The following is a 15,707-nucleotide window of genomic DNA, read 5'->3' as shown; positions in this document are numbered from 1 at the left end:
AGCGGCTCCGGCTTCATTGTGTGCTGCGTGAAGTTCTAAAGCGGGCGTGCGCTGCTACGCCCGCATCAGAACACTGCATCCGGAAAGATCATCTTTGCAGAGACCGTTCGATGATCTTTGCAGAGACCGGCCGGTCCAATACGTAGTGTGAACATAGCTGTAAGGTGTATCTGACAAGACATATAAAAGAATTAAAGGGGTTGTCCGGCGAAAAAAATTATTCACAGAATAACACACATTAAAAAGTTATACAACTTTGTAATGTATGTTATGTCTGTGAATGGCCCCCTTCCCCGTGTTTCCCCCCACCCACGCTAGACCCGGAAGTGTGGTGCATTATACTCACCGCATGTCGTGTCGTCCACGGTCTCCGATCGTCAGCAGTGACGTCTTCTTCGTAAGTTCGGCGGATCTTCCCGAGTGCCGGCCGCCCTCTGCAGCGTCATCCGAAGCTCAGCCGCGATTGGCTGAGCATAACTGTGCTCAGCCAATCGCGGCTGAGCAGCTGATGACGTGGCCGCGTCATCAGCCGCTCAGCCGCGATTGGCTGAGCACAGTGATGCTCAGCCAATCGCGGCTGAGCGGCTGATGACGCGGCCACGTCATCAGCTGCTCAGCCGCGATTGGCTGAGCACAGTTATGCTCAGCCAATCGCGGCTGAGCTTCGGATGACGCTGCAGAGGGCGGCCGGCACTCGGGAAGATCCGCTGGCCTCCCGAAGAAGACGTCACTACTGAAGATCGGAGACCGTGGTCGGCACGTGACAGGTAATGTATAGCGCACCACACTTCCGGGTACACGGGTGGGGGTGGTGGGACACGGGGAAGGGGGCCATTCACAGACATAACATACATTACAAAGTTGTATAACTTTGTAATGTGTGTTATTCTGTGAATAATTTTTTTCGCCGGACAACCCCTTTAAACCCCCCCAGCAAACAAATAATGGCTGCAGTTTTCAAGTAAGTGAGACACCTTGTGGCTGAATGTATAGCACTGTATTTCATACAGAAAACAGGCCGGTCTCTATACGTTGTGTGAACATAGCCTATAGATGCAAATGCAATTACGAATATACAACTGTGATCACATTAACAACATTCCATAGCCATTTATTTTCTTGTCTAAATGCCTATCATTTAAAAGAAACAATCCCTTATCTGTGCGTATAAAAGGACCCTTGGGGGGAGATTTATCAAACATGGTGTTCAGATTCCACCTTTCATTCCTCACAGACTCTTTGGAAAATGAAAGATGGAATCTGATTGGTTGCTAGGGGCAACTGAGCCAGTTCCACTTTACACCATGTTTAATAAATCTCCCCCATAGTGTTTCTGCCACAGAATCTGGAAAGACATATTCTACATTATTATACATCAGATTCCCAGCAGCCCTTGTTTTTTTTTTGTTTTTTTTAACACTTTCAACATAAAAAAATGTTGCTTAAAAGGGTCTTGGATTCATTGAGAATCTAATGAGGTTACAATAACTATTTCTACCCTCTAAATAACATTGTTCTTTAATCATGTATTATCAAAAGACAACGTTTCAACATCCGTCTTCAAAATCAATGAGCTGACACTTTGTTTTACATCCTTGCATCTATTGCAAATGGAGTTTAAGTGGCTTCTAATGAAGGAAATCTCTGCACCTATTTTTGCTTACAAATCTCCTATTAATTGATTGATTAGATTTTTAGTTACTCATCCATGGGGTTGCTATTGTCCCGGCCGGCACTATTTTCTTGTGAGTCTGCACCATTTTCTGCCATGGTATCCATGCTATTAGTTTCCTGCCCACTGCAATTCTTTCCATTTTTAAATATTTTACCATTTGATTCTTCTTTTACTGGCAGGCTTTCTGATCTCTAGCTTTGGGTGCCATTTTTTATATACTTAATACTTTTCGAACCCAAAATATGTTGTTTTAATATCTTCCTACAAAATCCTAAGTGAACACCTGAGAGATATAAGTTCCACAAATAGTGTCCCTGTGCTGTCACTGGGGTGACCGAACCCCACAGATTCCTTACATACCCGGTCATGATTTGACTGTGGCATGTAAAGGGTTAAACTGTGTGGGCTTAAACTGGAGACCTTTAAAAATATGGCACCGTAGCCCACCCAAGTCACTTTAGTGGCTGCAAACCTATACAGCTGGTCACTAAAGCACCTTTTATACGGGCCTTTTATTGACAAGGATTGTTGCTAGAAATCGCCCATGCAAAAGTGGTGGCGATCAGCAGAATAATGGCCGCCCATTGGCTGAACGCATCTTTTTTTGATGCTCCTGTGTAAACAGGAGATAGCCAACAGATCATCTCAACCCACACCGTGGATTAGGAGTTACAAGCGTGCAGGACAGTATCCACTACAAAAGACAATGAGCTAGGAACTCATCCGGGTGGAGCAAAGTTACTAAAAAGTCTATGAACTCCATCTTGCAGCGTGAATGTCAGCCAGGAAACCCTCAGCACTCTGCTCATCCCAGGTAACTAGGTCTGGGGCCTGTGTCACCTATTAGTACGGTTCAGCCAACGCTATTGACAAGGATTGTGTTAGGGCCACGGCGGCGTCCCGTGCTCCGGACCGCCGCCGCACCCTCTCTCCCACTTCTGCAGCAGCCGGTGTCCATATGCAGGGACCCGGCGCTGCTGTTGCTTCGGCCCCTGGGGGCGCCTCACCTCACCGCGCTCCTGCCCGTAGCTGTGCCGGCCGGCGCGCGCGTCCGCGCCTCCTAGGGCGCGCTCGCGCCGGCTGTCTCAAATTTAAAGGGGCAGTGCGCTCCTAATTGGCTTGATGTCAATCACTCCCCTATAAGTTCCAGCCCTGCCCCCTTCCAGGTGTTGGAGCCTCTACATGCTTCCCATAGCGTTTGGCCCAGCTCCCTGTTGTTCCTGATTCCTGTCCGCTACCTGGTCCCTAGTCCTTGTTCCTGATTCCTGTCCGCTACCTGGTCCCCAGTCCTTGTTCCTGGTTCCTGCTCCTCTGTCACACTATCGCTCCTGTGTTCAGCCTGTCACCTGCGGCTACGCCTACAGACCTCTGCCAGCACCATCTCCTGCCTACTGCTCCTGCCTCGCCTGCTGTCACTAGCAACCAAACCAGGGTTAGCGACCTGGGGGTCACCTGCCGCAGCAAGCCCATCCCTCCTTGCGGCGGGCTCTGGTGAAAACCAGCGGCCCCTTAGACTCCGCTCCCTGGTGCGGTTTTGTGCCATCGCTAGTGTCGGCCCAGTGGATCCACTACTCCAGGCGTTACAGTAGGCTCCAACCATGGATCCCGGTGAGGTGCCTGATATCCGTGAAGTAGCCCGAGTGGTCGCCCTACAGGCTCAACAGATCCAGCAACAGTCACAGCTGATCCAACAACTGACTGCAGCCGTACAGCATCATTCTACTGGCTACCAGAGTCTACACCAGGTTTTCCGAGAGAGAGGAGGAGGTCCGGCAAGAACGGCGTTTGAGTCTGCCCCGTCACCATCCCCTGCTGGCACCGGTGTTCCAGAATCCCGTTGCTCCTATGCCCCAGTCGTCTCCAGAAGTTCCTATGCAGGTGGAACGAGCTCGCCTGACGACTGAGGAGAGGGCCCGTCGACTGGAGCTGAATCTCTGCCTCTATTGCGGTGGCGCTGATCACTATCGGCAGAGATGTCCCCAACGTCCTCAGCGTCCGGGAAACGCTCGCACCTAGGTCCGGTGGGAGAGGCCTCCCTAGGTGTGAATGCCACCTCTCCAAGGTTGACTATGCCAGTCTCCATCCAGACTACTGCCCTCATCGACTCTGGCGCTGCTGGCAGTTTCATTTCTGCTTCGTTGGTCCAAAGATGGCGGCTACCCGTGATCCAGCTAGCCCAACCCCGGTCTATCTCTTCGGTCACGGGCGAGATTCTTACCGAAGCTGTGCACTGCCAGACTGCACCTCTAGTCCTCCAGGTGGGCGCCTTACATCAGGAGAGGATCTCCTTCTACATCTTGCGCCATTCCTCTTCCAACATCCTGCTGGGTCTCCCTTGGCTGCAATTACATACCCCTAAGCTGGACTGGAGAACTGGGGAGGTTCTCAGCTGGGGTCAGGACTGTCCAAATCGGTGTCTGAGGTCTCCTCAACCCAAGTGCTCTACGAGGTCACCTGCTTACGCCAAGCCTCTATCCGGACTACCAGAGGAATACCAAGACTTCGTTGATGTCTTCTCGGCCAAGGAGGCAGACTCTCTACCACCTCATCGGCCCCATGATTGCCCTATAGACCTTCTTCCAGGAACTTCTCCTCCACGTGGTCGAGTATACCCTCTCTCTCTGCCCGAGATTGAAGCCATGTCCTCCTACATCCGGGAGAACTTACAGAAGGGCTTCATCCGTAAGTCCACGTCTCCCGCTGGCGCTGGATTTTTCTTTGTGCAGAAGAAGGATGGTTCCCTCCGCCCATGCATAGACTACCGGGGCTTAAATAAGGTGACTGTCAAGAACCGCTATCCTCTTCCGCTAATCCCCGAACTATTCGACCGTCTCCGTGGAGCTAGGATTATCTTCAAGCTGGATCTCAGGGGAGCGTATAACTTGATCCGTATTCGTGAAGGAGACGAGTGGAAGACCACTTTCAACACCAGAGATGGGCACTACGAATATCTGGTCATGCCATTCGGCCTATGCAACGCCCCAGTGGTCTTCCAGGAATTTGTGAATGATATATTCCGCGATCTCCTCTATGTCTGCGTCATTGTCTATCTTGACGACATCCTGGTCTTCTCCCACGACCAGCAGACCCAGGTGTCACATGTACGGCAGGTTCTACGAAGACTACGGGCCAACCATTTGTATGCCAAGCTGGAGAAGTGCGTTTTCCATCAGTGCAGCCTGCCGTTTCTTGGATACATTGTCTCCGACCAGGGCCTACAGATGGATCCAGCCAAGCTCTCAGCGGTTCTCCAGTGGCCACGTCCTGTGGGACTTAGAGCTATCCAACGTTTCCTTGGATTTGCCAACTACTATCGGCAGTTCATCCCTCACTTCTCTACCCTGGTCGCACCCATAGTGGCTCTCACCAAGAAGAAGGCGGATCCCAGATGTTGGCCTCCAGAGGCCGAACAAGCCTTCAATAGCCTAAAGTCTGCCTTTGCCTCTGCTCCTGCTCTAGTCCGTCCGGATGTCTCCAAGCCGTTTTCTCTTGAAGTCGATGCATCTTCTGTGGGCGCAGGAGCCATCCTCATGCAAAGGGACACATCAGGCAAGACCAGAACCTGCGGGTTTTTTTCTAAGACTTTCTCCCCTGCCGAGAGGAACTATACGATTGGAGACCGTGAACTCCTGGCTATTAAGTTGGCACTGGAGGAGTGGCGTCATCTCCTAGAGGGGGCTAGACATCCGGACCACAAGAACCTCCTCTACCTCCAATCGGCTCAACGCCTCAATCCCCGGCAGGCCAGGTGGTCCCTCTTCTTCTCACGGTTCAACTTTACTATTCATTTCCGTCCAGCCGAGAAGAATATAAAGGCTGATGCATTATCCCGAGCATCCGATGTCATGGGGCAAGAGGAATCCCCTCGTCACATAATACCTCCCGATCGCCTAGTACCAGTTGCCACTTCTACTCTGCAGAGACTGCCTCCCGGTAAGACTTATGTGCGCCCCGCACTCCGAAAACGCATCTTGAAGTGGGGTCATTCCTCTTTGGTGGCCGGGCATCCGGGAGCTCAAAAGATCGGGCAATTGATCTCCCGTCACTACTTGTGGCCCAGTCTCCTTCAGGATGTCAAGGACTTTGTGGCTTCCTGCGCAGTCTGTGCCAGGAACAAGTCACCCCGTCAAAGACCTGCCAGCCTACTTTTGCCCTTGCCAGTCCCGGACTGTCCCTGGCACCACATAGGGATGGACTTCATCACGGACCTACCTCCATCCGCGGGCAATACAGTCATTTGGGTGGTGACTGACCGCTTCTCTAAAATGGCTCACTTCGTGGCCCTTCCTGGACTACCCTCTGCTCCCCTTCTGGCTCAGTTGTTCTTCCGACACATCTTCCGCCTGCATGGACTTCCTCTTCACATTGTGTCCGACCGAGGCTCTCAATTTGTCTCCAAGTTTTGGCGTGCCCTCTGCTCGCAGCTCCAAGTGAAGCTGGACTTCTCATCTGCCTATCATCCCCAGACCAACGGGCAAGTGGAGAGAGTCAATCAGATCCTGGGTAACTACCTACGTCATTTTGTTTCCAGCCGCCAAGACAACTGGTCCGATCTACTTCCATGGGCAGAGTTTTCTTATAACCATCTGGACTCGAGTTCCACAGGCAAGTCTCCTTTCTATGTGGTCTACGGGCATCACCCTCGTTCTCCTCTGCCTCTCTCTCCATCATCTGAGGTTCCTGCCGTGGAGGAATTGATCTCTAACCTTCAGTCGATCTGGGAACAGACTCGACAGTCCTTATTCAAAGCCTCTGAACGCATGAAGGACCAGGCAGATAAGAAGAGGAGACCTGCCACAAACTTTCTCCCAGGTGACAAAGTATGGCTCTCGGCCAAGTATGTCCGTCTCAAGATTCCCAGCTACAAGTTGGGTCCTCGATTTCTTGGTCCTTTCTCAGTGCTAAAACGCATTAACCCAGTCACCTACAAACTCAGTCTACCCCCTACTATGCGAATCCCGAACTCCTTCCATGTCTCCCTCTTGAAGCCAGTGGTCCTCAACTGATTCTCCAGTAAAGCTTCGTCCTCCACTCCACAAGCCGTCTCTGACGACGTATACATTGTTGAAGACATCCTAGCGATGAAAACTGTCAGAGGAAGACGTTTCTTCCTAGTGGACTGGAGAGGTTTTGGTCCTGAGGAGAGATCCTGGGAACCCGAATCTAATATCCTGGATCGGGATCTCATCAAGGAATTCTTGCAGACCAGAAAGAGGGGGAGGCCAAAGGGAGGGGGTACTGTTAGGGCCACGGCGGCGTCCCATGCTCCGGACCGCCGCCACACCCTCTCTCCCACTTCTGCAGCAGCCGGTGTCCATATGCAGGGACCCGGCGCTGCTGTTGCTTCGGCCCCGGGGGGCGCCTCAACTCACCGCGCTCCTGACCATCGCTGCGCCGGCTGTCTCAGATTTAAAGGGGCAGTGCGCTCCTAATTGGCTTGATGTCAATCACTGCCCTATAAGTTCCAGCCCTGCCCCCTTCCAGGTGTTGGAGCCTCTACATGCTTCCCATAGCGTTTGGCCCAGCTCCCTGTTGTTCCTGATTCCTGTCCGCTACCTGGTGCCTAGTCCTTGTTCCTGATTCCTGTCCGCTACCTGGTCCCTAGTCCTTGTTCCTGATTCCTGTCCGCTACCTGGTCCCCAGTCCTTGTTCCTGGTTCCTGCTCCTCTGTCACACTATTGCTCCTGTGTTCAGCCTGTCATCTGCGGCTACGCCTACAGACCTCTGCCAGCACCATCTCCTGCCTACTGCTCCTGCCTCGCCTCGCCTGCTGTCACTAGCAACCAAACCAGGGGTAGCGACCTGGGGATCGCTTGCCGCAGCAAGCCCATCCCGCCTTGCGGCGGGCTCTGGTGAAAACCAGCGGCTTCTTAGACTGCGCTCTTTGGTGCGGTTTTGTGCCATCGCTAGTGTCGGCCCAGTGGATCCACTACTCCAGGCGTTACAGATTGTTGCTATAAATGCCAATCGCCCATGCATAAGTGTTGGCGATCAGCAGAGGAATGGCCGCCCATTGGCTGAGCGCATCTTTTTTTGATGCTCCTGTGTAAACAGGAGATACACATCGGACAATAATATATTTAAATGGCTGCACAAACGATACAGTGATCATTCGTGCAGCCTGGAAGCGTGATTTACTGTGTCTTCTAAAGGCACTGCAAATAACTCACTTGCGTCCTTGCACTGCCACATGCAAAAGAACCCTAAGTAAAGAAGCTATATTACCCTCCAACACCATTCGCTGCTACCAGCCCGCAGTACTAAAGATTGCCCCAAAATCAGACCCATTTCCAGTCTTCCTTGAGTTCCATTGCTCACCACCTACAGGTTATGCGTATACCAGCCTGTCTTATCACATCCCTGGTGCCAACCACTGTAATCCAACATGACATCAGGGCCCCTCACCCAGCAACATCTACAATAAAAACAGGACAAACAAGTATCTAGTGTTAACTAAACAACATATATATGTCTGCTTAAATACAGTCAGAGCAGACAAAACTGTTTCTCAGATACAAACAATTAAAGGGTCAGACAACTAATTACAAAGGGCTCCTGTCTTGAAAGGAAGAATTTACAGTTTGCTTCCCTTCACACACAATCAGGGATTTTTTTTTTAGTTAAAGTGTCACTGTCGTGAAATTTTTTTTGCAGAAATCAATAGTCCATGCGATTTTAAGAAACTTTGTAATTGGGTTTATTATCCGAAAAATGCATTTTTATCATGAAGATGCAGTTTGAAGCTCTCCCCCCTGTCTTCATTGTTCTCCTATGGAGAGAGCTAAAGAAAAGACCAAAACAGGACAACAAAGAGTTAATCTACAAATCCCTCACGGGATATCTCCTGTGACAGTCACCAGTGACCTGTCTGAGCTCGGATTACAGCTGTCACCCAGCTCTGTGCCTGTAATCCTCTGTTATCTGCTTTCTGCTGCCGGCTAACTCCCTCCTTCCTCCTCCCCCCTCCCCTCTCCCTAGAGCAGACAGGGGACGTCTCCTGCAACAAGTCACAATTTTCAGATTTTTTGGAGTGGATGAAAAAGAGGAAGGAGGGGGGGACCTGGGAAAAGGCTTTTTACATGCAGATAATGGCAGATTTGGATAATAAACCCAATTACAAAGTTTCTTAAAATCGCCTGGACTATTGATTTCTGCAAAAAAAAAAATACGACAGTGACTCTTTAAAGCTAGAAGTGAATTAAAAAAGAATAGGAAATATGGGAAAGTAAGGATTTCAATTTATCCTCCTTGTTGGATCTACTTCTGACTTTGGCTCAAAAAGTTGCAGTAGCAGTTTTTAATAAAAAGAAAAATGCTGTGTCTAATACCATCAATATATGGTAAAAAAAATTCAGGCATGTCTTAGAAACATGTCAAAATTTTTCATCAATCAGGGTCTGGGGGTTGGGACCCCCCACTAATCTTTAGAGAGAAGCTCTTGGCCTAGCACTTCACTCCCCAGCTTGCAACCTTTCCCTTCTCACTGCAGGTGACAGTGTCTATTGTCTAAGTCTATGGGGGAGATTTATCAAACTGGTGTAAAGTAGAATTGGCTTAGTTGTCCCTAGCGACCAATCAGATTCCATCTTTCATTTTTCAAAGAATCTGTGAGGAATGAAAAGTGGAATCTGACTGGTTGCTAGGGGCAACTGAGCCAGTTCTACTTTACACCAGTTTGATCAATCTCCCCCTATGTGTCCTGTCTTTTACATCAAGATGGTGATCACAACAAGCCAGGGAGAGAGGAGCACAGCTATGCCCTTCTCCTGGCTCTAATGATCGGTGGGGTTTGAACACCCAGACTCCGACCAATCAATATTTTAAAATGTCTCTGTGAGTCAATGAAGAGATCTATCGACAATCCCGTTGACCATACAAATAAATGATTCATCTGTGCCATGTGGGAAAAGATCTCAGTATTGTGAGGTCTCAGTATTCACTATAGGGTATAGGAAAGGGTTTTTTAAACCGGACAAGCTTGTTCCTCCCTCTATGCTAGTAGTAATAGGAAAAAATATATGGTTTCATTTGTAGATTACATTGTCAAGCCGGTCACTTGCTAGATGTTGAGGTGTGACGCCAGATCTATGGTGGTTGGCCGAGATACAGCGGGCCTTAAGATGTTATGTTGTGACGCCAGTGCCGGTTGGGCACACAGGTGTGTTGGCACGCCTGTTTTAGTTTAGAAGGCTGGTTGTACCTTGTTCCCCTGGGGACAGTGTCCTGCAGGGCTGCTACTGGTTCCCTTAAGATGATATCACGGTGGGCCGGAGTGGTGTGGTGACCCTCCTGGACTATTGGAACTGCCACCCACAGAAAGGGGAAACGTCCCAAGGATGTGGTGTACACTGTGTCGGTGTGAGTTGAAGAATCACAGAGTCTCTTTATCATAAATAATCTTGAAAAGTACTTGTGTGCAGCAAGTTATACAGATTTGTTTTAACAGGGTGCAATACACTTGATAGTTCCCTTGATAAAGCACTTGATAAGACACTTGCCAATACAGCAACCAGATCTGTGATAGGGATACAGTGAGGAGTACAGTCGTGCCGACTGAGTAGCGTGTTGAGAGATACAAAGAATCAGAGGAGAAGAGAGGAGGATTTCGTGAGAGTCCCAACCCAAGTAGTACTGTGCTCTGCCGGGATGAAGTAGAAGAATATTTAGAAGAAGAAGAAAATACTTGTGCCCGTGTATTGACTTTGGGTCTTCACACCACCTAATGCCCACCACGTCTATGGAAACAACGGCCATTAGTTCACAATGCATAGAACAACAATGGCTGTCTGCAGCGATCATCAAATTAATGTTCGTGTTGTGGTCATTATTTAGCAAACAATGGCCGCTATTTTACGTTGTTCACGCATAGATTTTTTCACTGTCCTTTCAACATCTTTTCAATTAAATACAATGGACCTTTTAAAATTAGCCACACTCAAAGAGTGTCATCAACCTAAACTAAAATAATGCACCAACTGCCGTCATTGTTAAACGACTACCATAATTTGGAGTATCAATTAACAGCCGCTGAAAATCGTTGTGTGAACATGGCCGTATAGTGATATAATAAATGGGCCTCCCTGTCCAGGTCTATTACTCATTGGGAATAAAAGAGGGCGAGGAGGGATCATATCTGCCCTTATGGTGCTTTACACAGAGCGATAATTAAAGATTTCAAAGTAACAATGTGTTTTTTATAACGATCAGTGTTTAGATGGATTGATAAGTCGTTTGACAAAATGGTTATTACAATCGTTTTAAGATCGATTAAAGGGGAAGTGCGGCGCTAAGAAATTATTCACAAAATAACACACATTACAAAGTTATACAACTTCGTAATGTATGTTATGTATGTGAATCGCCCCCTTCCCCATGTTCCCCCACCCCCGCGTCCGCATCATCAGCTGCTCAGCCGCGATTGGCTGAGCACAGTTATGCTCAGCCAATCGCGGCTGAGCAGCCAATGACGCGGCAGAGGGGGGCCGGCATCAGGGACGGCTGCAGCGATTCGGCCGGCCTCCCGAAGATTATGTCGTTGACAGAAGATCGGGGATGGGGACGACGTGTGTCAGGTATGTATGGTACACTACACTTCCGGGTCCACGTGCGAAGGTGGGGGAACACGGGGAAGGGGGCGATTCACATACATAACATACATTACAAAGTTGTATAACTTTGTAATGTGTGTTATTTTGTGAATAATTTCTTAGCGCCGCACTACCCCTTTAAGCCTATTGTGTATGCCCCGCCGGTGAGCAGGGATAGACGGCTGGTCACAAGCTAGCTGGTACAGCATGACTCCACTAATGTAGTGATTGGCAGAGATATAGCTCTGCCCGGTGGTAGTTTGTTGTGAGGCCAGTGTCGGTTGGGTACACAGGTATGCTGGCACACCTGCTTTTATTTTAGTAGGCTTGCTATACCTTATTCCCCTGTGGACAGTGACCTGCTGGGCTGTTGCGGGGTTCCTTGGGTAGTTATCACGGTGGTCCGGAGTGGAGTAGTGACCCACCAGGACTATTTGTACTGCCACCCACAGAAAGGGGAGATGACCCAAGTAAGGTGTATTTCCTGTGTCAGTGCTTAGTGAAGAATGACAGAGTCTCTTTAGCATAAATATAATCTTGTTTACTGTGAAGATACTTGAGGTAGGCAGCAGATAATACAGCTTTGCCTTGATACACTTTACACTTGATAAGTTGCTTAATACTTTAGAGTCCAGATCTGCACCGAGAGTTGAAGGAGTGTTACAGTCGTGCTGACTGAGTTGCGTGATGAGAAGTAGAAAAAAAGGATCAGAAGAGTAGAGAGGATGATGTCGAGAGAGTCCCCACCCAAGTAGTACTGTGCTCTGCCGGAACTTCAGAGGTAGAATAAGTAGAATACTTGAGAGTAGAGAGAATACTTGTGCCTGTGTTTTGACTCTTTTGGTCTTTGCCCCACATATTGCCCACCATTGTTGGATGACCCGTCCTAGAGGGTGACAAAAGCTCCAGACCTTGTTACCTGGGATGATCAGAGTGGTCAGAGTTCTCTGATGACACTCGCGCTGCGAGATAGAGTGCATAGGCTTCTAGCAACTTTGCTGTATCCGGATCAGTTCCTTTACTTCTTTGTGGATACTGTCCTGCACTGTGTTCCTCTTTGTCCACGGCTTGGGTTAGGATGATCCCTGACTTGTCCTCTCTAGTTGTAGCTTAAGAGTGCGTTCACACGTACAGGATCTGCAGCAGATCTGCAGGCATAGATTTGAATCTGCAGCAGATTTGATGGCCTAGAGTTGGTTTGCATTGAATCTGCAACTTCAAATCTGCGCCATTAAATCTGCTGCAGATCCTGTACGTGTGAACGCATCCTAAGGCTGGGTTCACACTATGTATATTTGAGGCTGTATTTGTGAGGCTGTATAGCAACCAAAACCAGGAGTGGATTGAAAACACAGAAAGGCTCTGTTCACATAATGTTGTAATTGAGTGGATGGCCATCATTTAATGGCAAATATTTGCTGTTATTTTAAAACAACGGCTGTGGTATTGAAATAATGGCCGTTATTTACTGTTATATGGCGGCCATCCACTCAATTTCACCATTGTGTGAACAGATCCTTTCTGTGTTTTCAATCCACTCCTGGTTTGGGTTGCTATGAGGACCTGACATGAGGACCAAATACAGCCTCAAATATACATAGTGTGAACCCAGCTTAACACTGCATAGTGTGGAGTGAAGTTACTTAAAGAGAAACTGTGTCTAGATGCATGTGCTGTCTGTCTAGACCTCAACTTAGACTGGGGACCTGGCAGGAGCCAGGGCCCAACTGGACTGCTGTAGAGAGTGTTCTATCTTGCGTCCTTCCTCTACAGAATCCAAAGGCAAAAAACCCTACACTTCCTCTACCCATGTGACTTCCTTCCTACAGCATGCGTAAACTGTGCTGTGAGTGGGTGAGGAGTGTGTGTGAAGAAGTAAAGAGAGAGAAGATAGATGAGAAGAGGAAAGAACTCTGATTGGTGTACAGACCCATGTGGTACATGAACAAAACAATAACCCTTTGGTTCCTACAGCTGTGTAATATCTGAATATACGTAGTTATAACAACGACATCTTGTGGCAAAACTCTGGTACTACTACATTACCATTCTTACTTAAAAGTACAGGCTTTTGCAAAGGGTGTAAATAGCAACACACATAGGGTGATCGTACACTCAAAGCGATTGTTGTCACAAAAATTTGAATGATAATCGCACGGTGTAAAGGGACCATTACAGACAGTCCATTGACTGGGCAAATTTAATGGGAATGTATCAGCTACGTTCTATCTGATTATGGACGACCCCAGCCCTGTGATGTCTAAATCAGAAGCTGAAACCTGTGTGTGGAAAGGTGGAGAAAATAAACAGACATGCTATCAGGTTATTAACAGTAATAAAACTCATTGATCATCATTGTGTTTCAGGATGAGGTCAAACTGCATGTGATTCCAGTAATCTTCTCCTTCATGGTAAACATTAACCCAATGATTAATCTAGTTGGAGCCATCTTGGAAGAATATGACTTCATAGACCGTGTTCACACTGTGTTTCTGTATATTGTATAATCCTGTAATAACTGTAATGTATTCAGACCTGCTCTCGTGTAAAGTAACTAAAGAAGGTTTCTACTGACTGACAGCAAGCAGAGTCTGCCCTGAGCACCAGCATATGTCTTCATGACAGGCTCCAGCTTCATAAATGTTTGATGTAGAACCATCTCCCTGATGTTACTGGTGTTACTGGTGTGGAATGATTCCCCTGCGGTGTCACCTGAGCCCAAGTATGACAGCTTCTATGAATGTAATGGCAGGGGGAGTGTGAACCCGTCACTTGATCTTACTGACATACATATAGCTAACTACCTGTGAAGATTCCAGCTACGGACGCTCTGTTGTGGAAACACCCCGGACAGTTTTAAATTACCTGTTTGGTGTTTTTTTTCTTTTATTTTCTGAAGGGCAGAGCTATGCAAACAAAGTGTGACTAACATATAGCAGCTCGCGGCTCAGGTTCTCACACTATATTGTATTTGTAGCTAAAAGTAGAGAAAAACCAAAGGGCTATGTTCACACTCTGCAGCTGATTAATAATACATTGATTGGTTTTGATTGGCATGGCCGAGTGTTCCTGTGTTCTCTAGGGCACTGTTTCTCAATTCTAGTCCTCATGGGCACCAACAGGTCAGGTTTTAAGGATTTCACAGGTGATATAATTATACTCAGTGCATCAGGTATTACCACAGGTGTTCTTTGTATGGGATATCCTCAAAACATGACCTGTTGGTGAGGCCTGAGGACTGGAATCGAGAAGCACCAATCTAAACCGACATCACCCGTAGTGGTTGGTCGAGAGAGCCCCATAGACCTAAGACTAAGTTCACACAACGTATCTTTTGTATTACTCACGGCCGTAGTTGTAAATTGCAAAAACACATAGTAAACACTGAGGCCGGGATTCCAACTGTCCACATGAAAAACTGACATGTCAGTTTTGTGTGGCCGCTATTCATTGAATAGCAGCCACACGGACCTGTAAGTTTACAAAATGGAAAGTGCTGCTCTGGCCGCACTCTCCATTGTGTGCAATATGAATTGGGATGCGGGTGCAAACGAAGCACGAATGGGTGCCTTAGGCCGGGTTCACACTGTGTGATACACCGGCCGTTCTGTGACCCGACCGGTTCAAAGAACGGGCGGTGTCAGTGAAGATCATCCCGGTTAGTACTACAGTACCAGCTGGATGATCTTAATTTGTGCTGAATTGGGATGCTGGGGCATCCGCATGCGCCTCCATCCCAATTCACCATAGCTGACAATGAAGAGTGCTGCCGGAACCGCACTCTCCATTGTGTGACCTGTCAGGCTTGTGCGGCTGCTATTCAATGAATAGCGGCCACACAAAACTGACATGTCAGTTTTTCGTGTGGCCGCTAGGGATCCCGGCTGGAGTGTATGCTGTGTGTATACACTCTGGCCAGGATTCCCTCAGACTTCAGTGCTCGTAACTTTTGTATTAATCACAGCCGTGATTAATGCAAAACTTACGTTGTGTGAACATAGTGTGTTAGACCCACTGCTGCCTTCAGGGCCCTATTACACAAGACGATCATTGTGTGGAAAATCGTTATTGTGTTAAAATTTTAACGATAATCGTCCTGTGTGATTGCAGGCAACAATCGAAAAATCGTTCATGTGTCGTTGATCGTTGATTTAGATCTGGCACTAAAATCATTGTTAATCGTTCGCTAATTGTTCGCTAATCGTTCGCTGTAATTTCCACATTCGTTCACTAATCGTTCAGTGTAATTGCACTGATCAGATGGAGTAAACGATCGTAGCAATGATCAATGCAACGATCATAGCTAACGATTACGATTCTGTGTAATATGGTGAACGATTTCAGGTTTACGATAAAAAATCTAGTTTGCGATCGCTAATTGGTAAAAATTGCTTTGTCTAATAGGACCCTAAGAATTCTGATGACATCAACCCATGATGGCTGTT

General features: G+C 47.9%; 1 long non-coding RNA gene across 1 annotated transcript in view; it reads left to right on the top strand.

The window, feature by feature from the left end:
* Positions 1-667: 667 nt before the first annotated feature.
* Positions 668-15,707, top strand: part of LOC138766047 (uncharacterized) — a 75,788-nt gene continuing 60,748 nt past the window's right edge. Inside the window, exon 1 of the long non-coding RNA XR_011358671.1 lies at positions 668-767. This is a non-coding gene — a long non-coding RNA (uncharacterized lncRNA). The remainder of the gene's footprint in view (positions 768-15,707) is intronic.

This window comes from Dendropsophus ebraccatus, chromosome 10 (assembly GCF_027789765.1).
Source record: "Dendropsophus ebraccatus isolate aDenEbr1 chromosome 10, aDenEbr1.pat, whole genome shotgun sequence".
Classification (NCBI taxonomy): domain Eukaryota; kingdom Metazoa; phylum Chordata; class Amphibia; order Anura; family Hylidae; genus Dendropsophus; species Dendropsophus ebraccatus.
This window is presented reverse-complemented; position numbering and strand designations above follow the sequence as displayed.